Source organism: Acinonyx jubatus, chromosome A1 (assembly GCF_027475565.1).
Source record: "Acinonyx jubatus isolate Ajub_Pintada_27869175 chromosome A1, VMU_Ajub_asm_v1.0, whole genome shotgun sequence".
Taxonomy (NCBI): Eukaryota; Metazoa; Chordata; class Mammalia; order Carnivora; family Felidae; genus Acinonyx; species Acinonyx jubatus.
In genome coordinates, this window is record NC_069380.1 from 52,131,985 (window position 1) to 52,149,712 (window position 17,728).

Sequence of the window (17,728 nt, forward strand, 5' to 3'; positions counted from 1 at the left end):
ATTTCTCCCATTCACCGTATCCTTATAATAATATCTGTGGAACATCACGAGGCAACTACGTTCAAAGGAAGGATCTTGAGTTTAGGTTAAACCTACCTGTTTCAAACACCAGCTCTATTACTTAGTGAGTGTGTGGCTTTTCCCCCCACCCCACTCAACTCTCCTGCCATGTCAAGCCAAGATGCCTAGGAACACACTGGCTGAAAAGCATCCATCAAGTTGGTAATTAGAAGGTCTTCAGTGACCTTGACCAGAGTAGTTTCATAGAGTGGCAAGTGCAAAAGTCGGGCTGCACTGGGATTTATCCATTAATTATGCTTCCGTCTGCCGTGTGTGGCTTCTCAGGCACAGTTTCTAGTAAAGCTGTGAGTTACCTGCACCTTTTGGTCTCTGCTTACTTTGCCAGCTGCTTTAGCACTTTAAATGTGCTGCCACGTGTATGCATGCTTTTCCTTCAAGGCCCATATAAGCCAGCTGTTGCAACAAGCTTCAAATGCTCCCTGCAAACTGGCAGGAGTCTGAATGCCCTCGCAGCTCCAAAGGGACCAGGTACAAGCAGTGTAGCAGGAAAATTGCTTTGGGAAGGCAACGTAGAAGAGAGGGTCTGAGGACGGAGCATCTCAGCATAGGAAAAAAATGCCCCCTTGCCAATCATATACTTGGAGAAAAAATATGGAGCAAGAGAGAAGAGGAAGAAGCCCCTCTTAGTCTTTTTGGCAAGCGAGGCTGCGAGCCCCATGTAATTAGTGCCGGTCTTCCGTCAGGACTCTAACCCTAGCGAAGCTGCTGGTGAAAGAGATGTGTGGCCAACGGAGGGCAGAAACCGGGAAAGCAGATCGCTTAGGATTTCTTGCACCTAACTCTTCTGCAGCAGACGATCTCTTCCCACACGGAAGTGCACTTCTGACCTTCAGAGAAAGAAATTCTGTAAGGGACCATTTCCGGAAGGCTTAGATTGCAGTTTTACAAACACTCCCAGGCCTCCTTCCTGGGGCCCTAAGTTTTCGACAGTGTTTTGTTACCTCAATTGCAATGTTGTTTGTTTGTTTGATGGTTTTACTACACAACCCATTTTCGTAAACGGCAGCCCAGCTGCACACACTGGTGGAAAACGAGCTGAAACAAAAATGCCATTACTTATTCTGTTCGGAAAAGAACTGAAAATTCTGGGGACCGGGGAACAGTAAAATGAGAAGCTAAAAAAATACTTTTTAAGCATAGAAGTTCAATGCCAATGTTGGGATCTTTGTATCCGAGGAATAATTCCTATAAATCTTTCTTGTCTTATAGAGCAAGGACTCGTATATAATGTGATCTAATTGAAGTTTATTCTACTGACTTTTAAAAATAATTCTTAATATTGCTTATACAATTCTCCTAGAATGTGCTCATTTTAATCATCCGTCAGCATTTTATTATATTATAATCCTTAATTGATTGACGTTTAATCACAGTCCTTGTATTTTACTATCCCTTGTCTCATAAGAGGCAATTTTCTCTTTACTGTAGTTTAACAGCTGATGAAAAAGATTTAAGGAAACCTATAAACTTAAGATTGGTTAATGGTCCCTTATAAAAGAATATTACACTTCGAGGATCCATTGCACAGATGTGATACTCAATTGTAGAAATGTGCATGGGGTTTATTAAATTACAGCACAAATCTTCGGTCTTCTGAGTTATTGTCCATGTTGGTATTGTTAGGCAAATGGGGAGACACATTATTGCTTCCAGTTGTTCACATTACTGTGGTGTCCTGCCGGCGGAGACAGCTGGCGCAGCGCCGTGGGCGGACGCAGAGAGCCTCAGCAGCTGCCGAGAACAGGGCCTGGGTGAAGGTCCAGCGCCGCTGAGTCAGGGCTGGGTGGCTCCTCGAAGGTGTCCAGGACGTGGAAAATAAATACACCCACCAAACTGGCTGTCAGAGGGGGAAGGAGGGGGGGAGCAGAGAGAGGGAGAGAATACTTTGTATGTGAATTTATCTTTCCGGATTATTTCTGGATTTTAAGACTCCGTGGAGGGCCCTGAATACCTTGGAGAACTAATTGCTAAAAAATGGCCTCTGGACTTCTTTAATGGGCAGGACCTTAGCTGTTGTTGTTTTTTATCCAAGTTAAGGTGGTATTGGGTTTTTTGTTTTTGTTTTTGTTTGCTTTTGGTACTTGTGGTAGTGCTATATTTGAATGTACAGGAAGATAACAGGCAGGTGGAAACAGCTTGGACTTTGGGGGTCTCACCCCCCCCCCCACCAATTATCTCTGTGATATTGGGTAACCTATCCAACTTACCGGAGCCTCATTTTTTTCTCCTCTGAGATGTGGGTAATGATGTCTATCCTTCAAGGATTCAAAGTAATAGATATAAGTGCTTAGCACAGTGTGTTGGAGTCAGTAAGTTCACAGTAACTGATAGCTATTTTATTAGTGCTGGGATTGTGATTTCTAGATAAAACCAATGTTCGTTACAGTTTACATAGAGATCTGAGCGAAGATTTCTCACACCCACATCTTTAAAAATACTGTCTCAGAGTTCCGCCTGAAAGCAGAAGCGCTTGGTGGCCTAGGTTAGGTTCTTGAGTCACGTGATGGTTTAAATCTATCCGGTCTCTGGCAAGTTTAACTTTTCCTCAAGCCTTAGTTTTCTCATCTGTAGAATGGGAATATAATATCACTACCCAATAAAATTGTTCTGAAAATTAATCAAGTTCACGTAAGTATATTATTTAGCATAGTATGTACCAAACAATTAGCATTTAATAAACATTAGCTTCCATTCTCCACACAGTTGTATTTTGCATTTGGAATGTCAGTTTATGAATTGGGTTCCTAACAGTAAGATATCTAAACCTTACCCCATTATGTCTGTTGGTAATCGCATTGTCTAAGGCCTGTTTGTATTGAAAGTCTATCTAGATGCCCTCTGCTTAGTCTGTTCTCCAGGTGGCCTGAAAATTTTAGCTGTTTAAAAAAAAAAATGAGGCATGATTGTTGTTATCTAATAAATACTCACTCATCTAGCATTTATTGACCGAATGATTAGAAACAGGGCTGGGTTCGCAGTGCACAAGAATGAATATGACAAAACCCCTTCCTTCAAGGAATATATGGTCCAGTAGGGGGAGAATCCCATGTACGTAATTAAAGGTACAAAATGTCATTGCTATGTAAGATGCTTATGTAGGCTACCATAGCGTCTAGGAATAAAATTGAAGTCCACATAGGCTGGAGTGGACAAACGGGAAATTCATGTGTTCAGTCACTATTTGTTAAGTGCCTACTATGCGCCAGACACTAACGGTCTGAAGGATCCCCCTCCAGGAAGGTCTGTTCCCACCGTCCCATTTAGATAATGTGAGTAAGGTCACTCTCAATACCTCCTTGCCCAACATAACGGGAAGCATGCATTTGATAAAGTTGAGCACTCCTTCCTTTGGGGAACTTTCTTTTCTAGAATGCTCTTACCCGGTGGGTAGTACTTTTTTTTTTTAAGGTTTATTTATTTTTGAGAGAGAGAGTGTGCAAGGGGGGGAGGGTCAGAAAGAGGGGCACAGAGGATGCAGAGCAGGCTCTGAGCTGTCAGCACAGAGCCTGATGAGGGGCCAGAACTCACGAACTGTGAGATGATGACCTGAGCCGAAGTTGGACGCTTAGCCGACTGAGCCACCCAGGTGCCCGTGGGTAGTGCTTTTCAGCTTCCTCTGAAGTCTTCTGGGCCTCTGCTCCATCTCTAAATGATTGACAACTGCAGCTATTGCTATTTGACATGATCAGTGCCTGTATTTATTTACTTGTTTAGCACTCCCTCCCTTTACCCCTGTCTTCCTTGTCCTTAGAATATTGCCTGGCACATACCAGTTCAGTAAATGTTGGTTGACTTTATTTAAAAAGAGAGGGAGAGAGAGAGAGAGAGAGAGGTCACTGTTTGAGGAGTCAGTTACATATATAGGTAATTATAATACAATTGCAGTAAATTGCAGCTACTCGGGGAAACGGTCTCTGAGCTGCGGCTAAATGGAGGCTTCGGTGTGGAGCTGGGCGAGGGTTTGCAGTCCAAGGGAGCATGCGGGAAGCAGGACCAGCGTGGCCCATCGGAGGGAAAGCGCGGGAAGGTAGGCACGGCAGCCACGCGGGCCACATGTTTCTTATTAAAATTTGTATTTAATTCTTATATTCTTCTCGAATCTATTTCGGGTGGTGTCCACTGACATGAACTGTAGACGTCACCATGAGAAGTTCACGGGTGCACCTCGCGAAGCGCTCTGAGCTGAGCACGTGTAAGTCCCCGAGGCCAGTGCGCGCGCAGGCGCATCCGCTTCACACGCGCCGGCTTAGGCTTTGCCTTCTCCCGCCGCCAGCCGCTGCCCTCTCTGCAGAAGACAAGGTGATGGCCAAGACCTCGCCTCCTTTCCCTTGCCCGCAAACATTTCACCGCTAAACTGCTCTCCGTCTCTGTGAGTTAAGGATGAGGAACGAAAAAGAAAGAGGTAGAAACAACCTGGCCTCTCTAGTCACTTTGTTTGAAAGATCAATCAGTTCCCTATGAGAAATTTTCTGGGATGGGAACCAACGTAGCTGACATCCAAAAGCAGCGTCTCCACTACGGGCTCTGACGGCGATGCCCCATTAGCTGTCAGCAGTAATCACCCTTACATCCTCTTTCCAGGCCTCCCGCTATGAGGGGACGCCATTACACTCTCCCTGTCTAGTTGCAAAGCACTCGAAGACAGACACACAAACAGACCAAGCCGAGCGGCGCTGCGAGCACGTCCCTGGCACAGGGGCCTCTCCGGCAGGTGTGCGCTAACTCACCTGCGAGGCACTTGGCACCGGCCATCGGGACCCGTCCCCGGGCACCCCCTTGAGGAATTTGTCTCCCCCTGGATGTGAACAGGACAGCAAGCCGCTGCTGCAAAGGCGGGGGTCTCTCAATTAGCTAATGGCGGGAGTATCTGCTACCTCGGCTTCTGTTTAGGAGGCTGGCCAGCATTCTGAAGGAAGGCTTCCCTGCGCTGGCCCTTTTCAGGAATGCGCTGGTTCGAAAAACACACATAGACATGCACACGAGGTTTGCTTCTGATGCTTTTTGCTTCTCCCCTTTAAATATTTCAGTGACCTAGCAAAGTATTCATTCATAATGAACCCCCTCAAGGAAGCACAGAAAAGCTCAGAACATATTGGGTTAACTATTTTTCCTCAGGCTTTTGATTTATGGAATGTATCTCCACTCGTCATTTTCAAATGAGAGCGGCTATGGCTTTGCACTGAGCCTTGAGCATTAACTCCTTATTAAAAAGGACTTGCAGGTACCCCTGGGCTCAAGGAGGGCCTCGGGCCAGGGTAATTAAAACATAGCCTTGAACAACATGGCCGTATACTATGTGTCCCCGTGATGAGAGATTATCAATTTCTTTTAATTAAGAGAAAGGTGCCCACTTCTAAAATAAGAAATTGCCTCAGACCCCACGTTTCATCAAGAGGATGACTGTCAAAGGGGTTAATTTTCTGCTGGAAAACTCCTATTCATTCTTCAATGCCCTTTTCTGTTTGCGAAGAAATAGGTCTCATTTGTGAAGTCTTGCCGGGACAGAGTTTGTCACTTTCAGTTTTACTCCTATTAAATCCCTCTCATAAATGTCTTTGCAATTTTCACCAACTGTGTAGACATATTCTCCCTCTCCCTCCAAATACTCTCTTTCTCATTTGTTTTGAAAGAGGCAACACTTCCGGTCCTTCTTGCGTCTCTCATCTTTGAAACATGAAAACAGAGCAAGTGCTTCACAAAGAATAGTCTAAGGGTGATGATTACTGGGGCCATGAAAGGGAGCAGCGGGGCCGGGAGGCAAAGGAGAAAGCATCACCCGATAAAACCTTGCAGCTGTTTCTAGCATCAACAAAATTGTCGTGTGCAAGTGGGTGAAAAGCAACAATCATTCATTTCTTTAATAAAAAGCCAAAAATAAAGATTCTTTTGTAATGTTGAAACTACTTATCCTGAAACGTGGGCTCAAGGTTATGTTGGCAATGCCGTGCCAACCACGGACAGCACGCGTATGAGCACAGTCTGGCTCACAGGTTGCAGCGTAAAGGCACTAACTCACTGTTCCGGCTTCACCCTCGCTCAGCCCCTTGATTGCTAGCGCCACGTGTGGGCACCACAGAGCAGAGAGGACGAAGGTCCCTGGAAAGACAGTGTGCCCTGCCACCCCAAGCCCACCCAGCCGCTGTCAGGCTTGGGATCTGTCCGATCTTGCCTACCTCCCCGGCTCGTTTCTCTGCATGGAAATGTCTTCCCAACCTTGTCTAAAATCCCGCTTGTGAGACAAGGTCCAAATGTCCCCGACAGCTCTTTGTCCTCTGCGTTCTTTTAGGACCTTTGTTAAGATTCACTGACATCAGGGGCACCTGGGTGGCTCAGTAGATTAAGCGTCCAACTCGATTTCGGCTCTGGTCATGATCTTGGGGTTTGTGGGTTCGAGCCCTTGCATTGGGCTCTGAGTTGACAGTGTGGAGCCTGCTTGGGATTCTCTCCCTCTCTCTCTCTGCCCCTCCCCCACTTGCGCTTGCTCGATCTTTCTCAAAAGAAATAAACAAACTTAAAACAAAGAGATTCAACATCCTCAAATACCGGCATGCATCCAAATCACCCGGAGGGTGTGTTAAAACAGACTTCTGGGCTCCATCCCTAGAGTTTCTGATTCAGTTGGTCTGCGGTGGGGCCCACAAATCTACATTGTAACCAGTTGCCAGGTGCTGCTGGTCTGGGGACCGCAGGCTCATATTTGGCGCTGTGCATAGCTTATCTGTGGATCTCCAGAACAGGCACGGTCAATAACCCTTTTATTAATGATAGTAATAACAGTCACTTTGACTTCCTTACCAAGCTGATCTAATGAACATCTGCCTGATGTCAGTGGGAAGAAGTGGCTTATCCACACACCCCCTCACATAAAACTTTCATAAACTTGTAGAACTAAAGAGCTTGAAGTGTCCTTCAAGATTGTCTAGTTCAATCTGAACATTTTATAAATGAAGACGCTGAGGCTGTCTGTCTTAGCTCGGCTTTTTCCTTTCCAGTTACACTCTAATTTCCGAGGTCTGGCTTCTTATACCAGCTAAGTCTCTATGTTTCCCTCTAAAACACAGAAAAGCCGTGATAAGTTTTGGAGGTTTCCTGTTGGGATATGTGGAGTGGTTTAAAATGATAAACGTTACACAGAGCAAAACATGTTGTGACATTTGTTGCATCAGCTATATATTTACATTTTTTCCCTTGTCACTAATTTCACATGCCTAGGAACCATTCCAAATCTGGACCACAGAAAGTGAAAAATATACCTAATTACTTCTGCTTAAGCTATTTACATTTGTCTTGCAACAGTGCAACATTCTCTTTGCAAAAATGAGGATGACACAAAAGATACTTGCAAACCCTATTAGCGGGTCCCGTTGACCTCCAACTCTAAAATAAACTAGATGGCATATTTTAATATAGGTCTCTTATTAAAAATTTTCAAATGCGACAACAACCATTAACATGTCCATGGGTCAGTCTGTCTGCCCCAAGTGGTCTTGTGATATCGATCCCCATCCCCACCCTGACTCTCACCATTAACTTTCATGCTGCTAATTCAACAGCTCAGACAGCTATTTATCTAGTGTCTATGGTACGCTGGGCTCTGTTTTAGGTATTACAGATCTAGTAGCCAAACAAGATAGGTTTAAGGTCTTGCCTTTGAGAAGCTCTGGTCTGGTGTGGGCTGGTGTAGTGTGATAAGCACTCTGAAAAAACCAAGCAGAGATGGTAATAAAGGGGGCAGGCCATTTTACATAGGGGGTCAAAGAGATGACATTTGAGCCTGGCCTGACCTGACCTGTATGAGGTGGAGAAGGTATGTGGAACCTTGGCTGAGGGAACAAGAGCAGGTACGATAACCCTGAGGTGGGAATTAACCTGTCATTTTCAAGGAATGGCAAGAAAGCCAGTGTGGATGGAGAAGAGGGAGGGAGGAGGAGGAAGAAGGCACCTCTGTGGAAGGGCCAGGCAGGATCAAGTCATTGGGTAAAATAAGGTAGGCCAGAGTCCTCACGGAAATGGCAAGCCTTTGAAGGGTTCTAGCAGGAAAGTCATGTAAACTAACTTGTTTTATAAAGTTCCCTCTGGTGGCTGTGTGGAGGGAGCATCGACTAGACGAGATACCAGTCATGGGAAAGAGTATCAGGAGGGAGGTTAGCCAGAAGGCTGCTGTGGTAACCCTGGAGGGAGAAGACGGTGGCATGAACTAAGTGCCAGAGTGGGAGACATGACTGACGGTGACTGGTGGGTGATGTATTTTGAAGGCATTTCAGCTGGAGAGAAAGGTCAGAGCACTGGATTGAGCTACAGTGGAGAGAAGCTGGTTTCAGGACAGGTGTAAAGAAGGAAATGGGGTAAGTGCTTTGTGGGTGCCAGGGAAGAGAGGATGAAATGAAAGGCCAGCGTTTCAAGTTGGGAGCAAACCACGAGCTGCCAGATGGGCTGATGGACTGAGAACAATGCAGGGATCAATTGTGGGATTAACGTAAGTGATGAAGATGAATGGCAAATATAAGAGTGAAGGATAACAGACGATAGCCAGAGAGTAGACTAGTACGGTTTGATTTTAGAGGTGTGACAGTTCAGAGTAGCTGGTTCTGTCTTTATTTGTAAATGTCCACCCCCCACTCTATATAGTAGTTTATGTAGAAAGAAAGGCCACCTAGATCCCCGTTGGTGTAAAGTTTGTGCCTCCTGACCTGTGCTTCACTTCTCACTCCCCAGTTTTAAACTCCTGACCTGAGGTTTTCAGTCTTTTGGCTCATCACCCATTTATGCCTCCATCCAAGCACCTTCAGTTTGGTGGCTGGTGAGTTTCTTTCTAGTCTGGAAGCCTAAGTCTCCTTGTTAACTGCTGTGCTCTTTCCTCTATGGTGCCGTGACCTCTCTCTGGCTTGACCGGATCCCCAGTACCCCTCATTCCCAGGTTATCTCCCACAGGCCTACCTCTGATGGGACTCCTATGCAGATAACCACAGGGTACAGTGTGTGACTATGGTCGTGGACTGTAGATGCGGATTGCAGGGCAAAGCCACTAGAGAACAGGAAGGTAAGAACTTGTGGAGCTAGGAGCATGGATGAATGTGATTTTCGGGTTAGCACCACTACTATAGTGGGCCTTCCTCACTTCCTCTCAACGCTCCAATCTTTCCCTGGGAAGTTGCTTTTTCTTAGAAAGGTGATTATCCAACATGTCTCTTCTTCAGTCTTCAAGAATTCCTGCTTCTTCTGATTCTCAGCTGATAACTTCACATATTATGTAATGGGAGGAAATAGAAAATCAGAGACAACTACCTCATCTTGTCAACGGCAAATCTATCAATGGACCTTAATCTTTGGGCACTTCCTCTCTCCTCCGTCCTCTAACGATGTTGCTAAATGTGCATCCACAACCACTCATACTGCTCTTCTTGTCCTCACCTTCCTTCACAATCAAACTAGATAGTCCACACTCATCCCCCTTTCTCCACCCCCCACTCACCCCTTTTCCATCCCCACTCACCCCTTCTGCACTCCCCACTCACCCCTTCTCCACCCCTCATTCACCCCTCACTCCACTGCAGTCCTGCTTCTGACCCCACAGGACATTGAATGTATGTAAACCTCCAATATAGAGCCAACTTTTAGGCTCTTAATTTTATGCAGGGTTTCTCTTAGTGTTTAATTCATTCCTTGGGACTTCTGGTGTAGCTGAGAGGGAGTAAGCCTACTATAGTCTATCTTTCCTACTAACTATGACTAAAGTCTCCATTCCATATGCAAAATGCAAGTGTGTAAGGACTCTGAAAAAGAAACAAAAGTAGACAGACCAGGGAGAGGAGTCAAAACAAACAAAAAGGATCCATATGGACAGTGAGTGTGTCTTTTGTTGTTATTTCCTCTTTCCCTTCATGGACTTGAACCAAAGACAGTCCTCCAGTGGGCCTGACACAGCAGCACCATGGATATATCACATTCTGAGATAAATTTTGTCTTTCTGGCCCAAACACTGAGATATAGTCTTTTGTGAGCCAAACAATATGGGGGTAATTTTTTTTTTCTCTGACGGTTTCACGAGGCTGGGCTCTGGTGGAGCCCGTGTGTGGGCCGCACAATATGTGTGAACTCTGATAGAAACCATGTCCTCTGGATTGAGGAATTGGGCAAAGGGGCCCCTGCAGTCGGGAGAGTACTGAGGGGAACTCTGTTTTCTTTATCTTTTTCTCCCCAATTTGTCTGGGGTAGCTACAGTCATGGGAATTATGCAGTGATAGTGCGGGCAGCTAAAACTCCAAGATAAACTCCATCTTTGTGGCAAGAGAACCAGAGTAAGGGGTACCTTCCAAATGGAGAGTATGAGAGAAATTCTGAGGATGAGACATTTGGAGAAGGGTTTCTTCTAATTCTGTGAATGAATAACTTTCAGGTTTGCTCTTGGGCTGTGCTTAGGAGAGACCCAAAGGAGCACAGCAAAAGCTCTGAGAACTGAGCTTTGATGGAAACCATCACCCAGGTCTCAGACTACCTGTGCGGCACATGCTCACAGCAGACCCAAAGTAGCATATCAATAGCTTTGACAACTTAGCTGGTATTGGAACCATCACTCCCAGAAGGTGTGACAGAAATTGCAACCTGAAAGCAACTGGCTTGAAGGCTTCTCAAACAAACAGATAATAAACATTCCTCAAAAAATCTTGAAGGATTTTAACAGGATCTAGAATCTAAACACCATCTTAAAAGTGTCCATGATATAATAAAAAATATTCAATTTACAGAGAACTAGGAAAATGTGAGTAATTCCAAAGGGAATCAACAAGTGCCAACTGCGATGACCCAGATGTTAGAATTATCAGATAAAGATTTTCAAGCAGCTATTATATGTATGTTCCACAAGGTCAAGACAAACACTCTTGAAATCAATGAAAAGATAGAGTTCTCAGAAGAGGAATAGAAATTGCAAATTAAAAATTTAGAAATGAAAATGATATCAGAAATAAATGTGTATTACTTGTGAAAATCCTCTCCTTTTGCCTTCTACTATGTAACCCCTTTCATAGTTCCATCTAATCTGAGAAATCCCTCTCTGTATTCCTCACTGTCTTCTCTTCGTCCACCGTCTTTCACTTGCAAACTTGGCTTTCTTTTCTTTTAACTACATATTTTCATACATAAAGCTTGTGCACAATTTATCTACTCTTACTGTTTCTTCCTCTTCACCCATCATCCATTTTTTATACTCGTGTTTTCAGGCTTTTACTTTCAACATTCCACAGAAATTGCTCCCATTTAGGTCATCAGTGAAACTCCTCATGGCTAAACATAACGGACAATTTTCAGTCCACTTCATCTACACTCTTGTCTGAATATGGGCCACAGTGCTCGGCAGAGTAGATGCTTAATATATTTGTTGTTTCATCGCTTCTCAACCTTTTGGCTAAGATCAAGTGTAATATATTGGTTGTTTGAATAAGTGAATGACTGTTTCCTTAGCTCCCATATGAATAGACTTTGCTATTTTTTAAAATCTCTTTGGCCATTTTTCTAAGTTTCCTAGGGATTCACCAGAGTTTTACCTTCAGCCTCTGATCTTTCCTCTTGATGCATGCTTCTGGAGATCACCTACTCTCTTAATTAACACATCAATTATTTATCTGTAGCTCTAAACTTCTCCCAGGCTCCAACCGATTGTTTTCACTTCTAAGTCTCACAAATACAACACGACCCTCCCCCCAAAATCGAATTTTTCTCCAGGCTTCTAACATAGTTTGTAGCGCTATCATCCTCCTGGAACCCAAGGAGGAAAGCTGAGAGAACACCCTCTCTCTCACCCTGACCCTGTCTGATCACAATATTTGCTAGTTTTACTTCCTAAGTGTTTCTTGAGTCCATTTACTCTGCTCTATACCCATTATTATCGCTTAATTCAGTCTTAATCCATTTTTGACCTACAAAATTGCAATATACGCTTAATGAATGCTTTGGCTCCATTCTTTCTCCCTACAGTTCCAAACAGCTGCTAGAAAGAGTCCTTAACAACATAAATATGATCATCTTTCCTTTTCCTAAAACCCATAAATAGGTGTTCTTCCAGTAGAGCAGTCCCCCATCTGGTGGCCTTTCCAGGTTCCTGTCTTACCTCTTTCTGACTCACACCTTAAGTCTACAATAGCCAAATGCTTATAGCTATCAAAATAACCTATTTTTATGATTTTATAAACATTTGTTTTCCTCTATCTGTTGTATGTAATAGCCTTCCCCCATCTCAAGTTGCAAATAATAAATGTAACAATAATAATGATGTTTATTGAGCACTTGCTGTATGTTTGGACTTGTACCTTGCTCTTACATGTACCATGATTGCATCTAATCCTCAGCATTACCTCGAATGGGTATTACAAAATTATTATTATCATCATTTTGGAGATTAGAAAACCGAGGTATAGAGAGGTTTCAGTGACTTGCACAAGAAAATAATTGACCCAGGATCTAAATCCAGGAATTTTAACTACAGACAATTGTAACTACATGCTTACCTATGCCCAAAGTGCTTCTGTCCAACTTCCTACACTCAGCTAAGACTCACCTACAAGACTTTCTTGAATAAGAAACACCATCAATGTTCTAACCTTTGTTAGAAGCCTGTTAGTCATGGGGCGCCTGGGTGGCACAGTCCATTGAGCGTCCGACTTCAGCCAGGTTACGATCTCGCGGTCCGTGAGTTCGAGCCCCGCGTCAGGCTCTGGGCTGATGGCTCAGAGCCTGGAGCCTGTTTCCCATTCTGTGTCTCCCTCTCTCTCTGCCCCTCCCCTGTTCATGCTCTGCCTCTCTCTGTCCCAAAAATAAATAAAAAACGTTGAAAAAAAATTTTTTTTAAAAAAAGAAGCCTGCTAGTCTCTCAGAGCACTCTACACAACTCTTATAATAGGGACCATCTTCCAGAGCTATCATTTGATGTGTCTTTTGCTCCTACTAGAATTAACTCCTCAGTGGCATGGATTATGTTTTATCTTTGTATCCATATTGCAAAATACTCCATACAGTAGGCCCTCTATAAGTAGTTGCTCAACTCAAGGTGAATGGTTGTCAGTAGTCCAGCCCTCTATGTGTAGGTAGTGACCGGACCGCTCTGCTTCAATCTCCTCAGTACTCAAGAACAACTTGGATCAACTGAAATTCGTACATTCTCTCTACTCTTGCCCAAGATTGTTCTGAATGCTGTGACCTTTTTCTTGATTAATGTACCAATATCTATCCAGATAACCAAATCAGAAACCTGAGAAGCATCTAAGATTTGTCTCTCTTTCATGCCCAATAACTAATCAGTCACAATTGCCTTTATTTATATCTTATGTATGTCTCTTAATCCTTCCCCTTGATCTCACTGTTCTGTGCTTCTCTCCATTCTGGCAATCATTACAAAATATTGTGGCTACTCTTGTGCCTATCATCATCTCCCTCCCTGCCACTGGTCTGAAAACTTGTTGAGGGAAAGGATAATCTTTTCATTTTCATACCCCCCTAAGTTCTGCCTCCTCTTGAGTGGTAAGTTGGGGCATGGATCAAGAGCCTGGTAGGTATTAGCTTCTACTTTGCAGGAACCTGAAAAGGAAATTTCTCTTACCAGGGATTATGCTTATGACAGCCATTAAAACTGCCCATAAATATTGCAGTTCTCCTTTTAGGTATGCTGTAGGGTCGCATATCCCTGCCCATTTTGAAGTCAGATTAGCATGACTAGCTTTAGCCAATGAAAGAGAGGCGACTGGATAATCTCTGGACAGAAGTTTTAGGGGATAGCACACGATCCACTACATCCTCTTCCCTTCTCCACAGGGAGCAGGGAAGTACATAGCAATGCAAACACTGTCACATGAAATGTGAGTAAGACATAAATCTTTGCTGTATTAAGCCATGGAGGCTTAAGGATTATTTGTTACTGCAACAGAACGTAGCCTATCCTGACCAACGTGGTATCCTTGGCTACAAGCATTTTTCTCTTCTGGAGGAGTGGCGTTCAGGGAAAATCGTGCTGCTGTCCCTTTCTTGTCTCCTAGATGTTTTTATCCAGATGAATTCAGGTTAAAATTAGCATCAAGGGAAACCTTGAAATGGAACACGAGTCCCAACTTGGCAATATTCAACCTAAGAATTATGTGTAGAATGAAAAGGGTAATCGTATTTGCTTTGAAGGATAATTATGAGCTAATTGTATGTAAGAATGGAGTAACCACTTCTTTTCTTAAAAGTCTTCTTTTCTCTCTACTGGGTGTGCAGCACACAGGCAGATCCAGTCAGGGATAATACGCCTCCCAGAGCACTGCTGTGACCAAAGAATTAATGCCACAAATATTTGATTGGGATTACTTAATTAGGACATTATGTGAAAAGTTTGTCCCCAAAATAGCTCAACATGGGAAACAGGATAGCATTATAACCACACTTATTAAGCATTTAGAGTTTGCAGTGCAGAATTAGTTATGAATAGTCTACATCCTAAGAGAAAACTCTGTAGGTATTAATATTTTCAATCACCAGTGCCTCCTTGCTAGACGCACATAGCCTAGTCTGAGAAACTATTCATTTCTCATATTGTCCACCTTTCCTCTGCAGGAGACCAAATGTTCAGATAATCCCAGACGTTTCTTTTTTTTTTTTAAGTTTATTTATTTTGAGAGAGCAAGAGAACAAGAGCAGGGGAGGGGCAGAGAGAGAGAGAGTGAGAGAGAGAATCCCAAGCAGGCCCTGCACTGTCAGCACAGAGCCCGATGTGGGGCTCGAACCCTCCAACAGCGAGATCATGACCTGAGCCGAAATCAAGACTTGGTTCCTTAACTGACTGAGCCACCCAGGGGCCCTGAAACAATCCCAGAATTTTAAGGCATTTCTTAAAGCCATTATGAACTCACTTCTCATTTTACTGAATTTCTTCTGATGTAGACATTCTGTTTCCCACAGCTTCTCATCCTTCCATACTTTTTTAAACGCTCTTTCATTTTTATTTCAGTCCTCCAAACATTGCCCATTTCTGTTCCTTATTTGCTGTTTCCTTGGTCTTGCTTCCATTTTTTTCAGGATGGAGCTGGTTTTCACTCCTAAGAAAACGATCATGGATCAGAAAAGGCTTGACTTTGCATAAGAAAACGATCATGGATCAGAAAAGGCTTGACTTTGTGGTTCAGTCCAAATAAACTCTTGCCCTCGGAAAGCAAACCAAACTCTACAGCGCTTCCTGTTTGGGAATCCCAGAACACACCCAAATCTAGTGCCACCTTCTCCATGAAGCCTTCCTTGATTTCCTTCAGGCAAAGCTACCTCTTCTATAAAGCAGCATTTCCCTCTGTTCTCTGTAACACCACATCGTTGTATTTGCACTTACCCTCCCTGTCTCCTGCACCACACACGAACCTCCCGAGAGGCAGACAACTTGTTTTATTCACCTTTACACCTCTGGTCCCTCACCAAGCCTGACACCTTATTTTTAGGATAGAGACCATTTGGTCACACCTGACGCTATAGGATGGAAGTCTCAAGTTGTAGCTTTTGGGTTGGACGAGACCCACAAGCATGTTCTGTTTGGCTCACAAAGAGTTGCCCAGCACAAGTCTTAAATATTTTTGATTTACTGCCGATCTTAAGAATAAAGAAACGTATCATTTAAAAAATCTACGTTTCTAGCTCAGTCTTTAAAAACAACAACAACAACAATTAGGAGATTGGGCAATGGCGAGCTCAGGTTCCAACATAGGAGCAACCACTGTAGCTGAGGGGCTGCTACCCTCCTTGGAGGGACCCTCCAAGGGAGGACCTTGGAGGACCTCCCACCCTCCTTGGGACCACGGCTCTGGTCTCCAGGTGACCACAGCTTGCCAAGAATGTCATAAGCAGCCCAGAAGCCATCAGAATAGCACCGGAATGACAGGCTCCACAGGGACACTTTTTAGGTCAGTGGTTTCAGGACTGAGCACTCTCCTGATTGTCAAGCCAGAGATGAGGAATTAATGCTGACACAGGTGGGAACCCCTGGCCCGGGAAGCCCTGGACTTGCTCCCTGTCACCCTCGGGGTGATACTGCTTTGGTAATGACCGCTTCAAACTAGAGCATGTTCTCTGTTCTGCTGCTCTGGAAAACCTACTCAGAGTTCAGCCTCCAGTTTTAAGATGTGAGGATTTACATAATGAGAAGGCAAAATGGTAACCCAGTCACTTTTTAATCCAGATGCTTTCTGAAGCCTAGGGCCTCGGTGAATTTTGGGGTTTGACCCCGGGTCCTCACTCCTGTCGAAGCATTCAGTGTCTATCCGTCTTTTTAAATTCCTTTTCTGGCTCTTCTCTCCTCCCTGCCACACTTCATAACTAAATGCATTTCTGTTCTTCTCATGCTAGTGTTCTCAAGTAATGTCTTGATCAGCCTCATATTTTAATCTTGTTTTTTTTTTGTCTCTACCCATCTTTTATATCGTAAAGCGTGTGGAGTTACACAAAGTAGAGAAAGTAGGACCACGAAAAATTAATACCTTTTTAGACTATGAAAGTAAGACACGACTTTTGGTAGACTTTCTAGAAAATAAAGCAAAGCATATGAAAGACAAAACAATCCAATCTTCTCTCTTTTCAAAGCTGTGACAATGTGCTTCCTAATGGAAATGTGTTGCAAGTATAATTTGAAGTCCTGCTGTAGTCACTTAACTCTATCTTATAATATTTTCTCCAAAATTATCTGAAAACATTATTTTTAGTGGAAACGTAGTATTCCATCAAGAGATGTATGAAACTTACTCAGCCTTTCCACTATACACATCAACATTGTATCTGGTTTATTTTTCACTTTATAAAAAAATTTCACCCTATATTTAGCTAGTTTCTTGGAGGAGATTTCCCAAAGTGGAATTTGTGGCTTAAAAATTAAGAATGATAAAAAAAAAATCTTATGAAATAGATTGCTAAATTGCTTTTAGAAAGTCCATGCTTTTACAGTCTTGCTTGCTGTCTATCAGACACATGGCTATCTTACTAGCATTATGAAATTTAAAAAAATTTAATAACCAGATAGTTGTAAAAGTGTTTTAATTTGTATTTAATTTTGCTGAGTATGAATATTTCCAAATACTTATTGCCCACCGTATTAATTATTTTCTTTCTTAATTGTTAATGTTCATTGCCCACTTTTCTGTTGGCTCATTGAGAATTTTTTGATCCCAACAAATTCTTATACATTTATGATAATAGTCCTGTGCTCTGTTATACTTACTGCAAATATTTCTCCCGATGTGCCAATGGCCTTTTTACTTTTTAGGACAATTTTGCGTACGTAAGTTAATTTTTTAAACTTAGCATGTCCCATCAACTTTCCTTTTCCTTTCTTTTATACTTAAAAGTTCGTTACAAAATGGTAATTACATGAGAGGACAGAGGTGTTATTGTGGTGATCGTTCCTCAGTATCTATGGTTATCAGATAATCACCATGTACTCCTTAAACTTACATATGGTATATGTCAAGATCTCAATAAAACTTGGGAAAAAAAGGAAGTAATTTTATTTTATTTTTTTAACATTTATTTATTTTTGAGAGAGACAGAGCATGAGCGGGGGTGGGGGGAGGGGGCAGAAGAGAGTGAGGGAGACACAGAATCTGAAGCAGGCTCCAGGCTCTGAGCTGTCAGCACAGAGCCTGATCCA

General features: G+C 43.2%; 1 pseudogene; it reads right to left on the reverse strand.

Moving 5' to 3' along the window:
- Positions 1-4,951: 4,951 nt before the first annotated feature.
- LOC106965758 (40S ribosomal protein S4-like) overlaps positions 4,952-17,728 on the reverse strand; it is a 33,379-nt pseudogene continuing 20,602 nt past the window's right edge.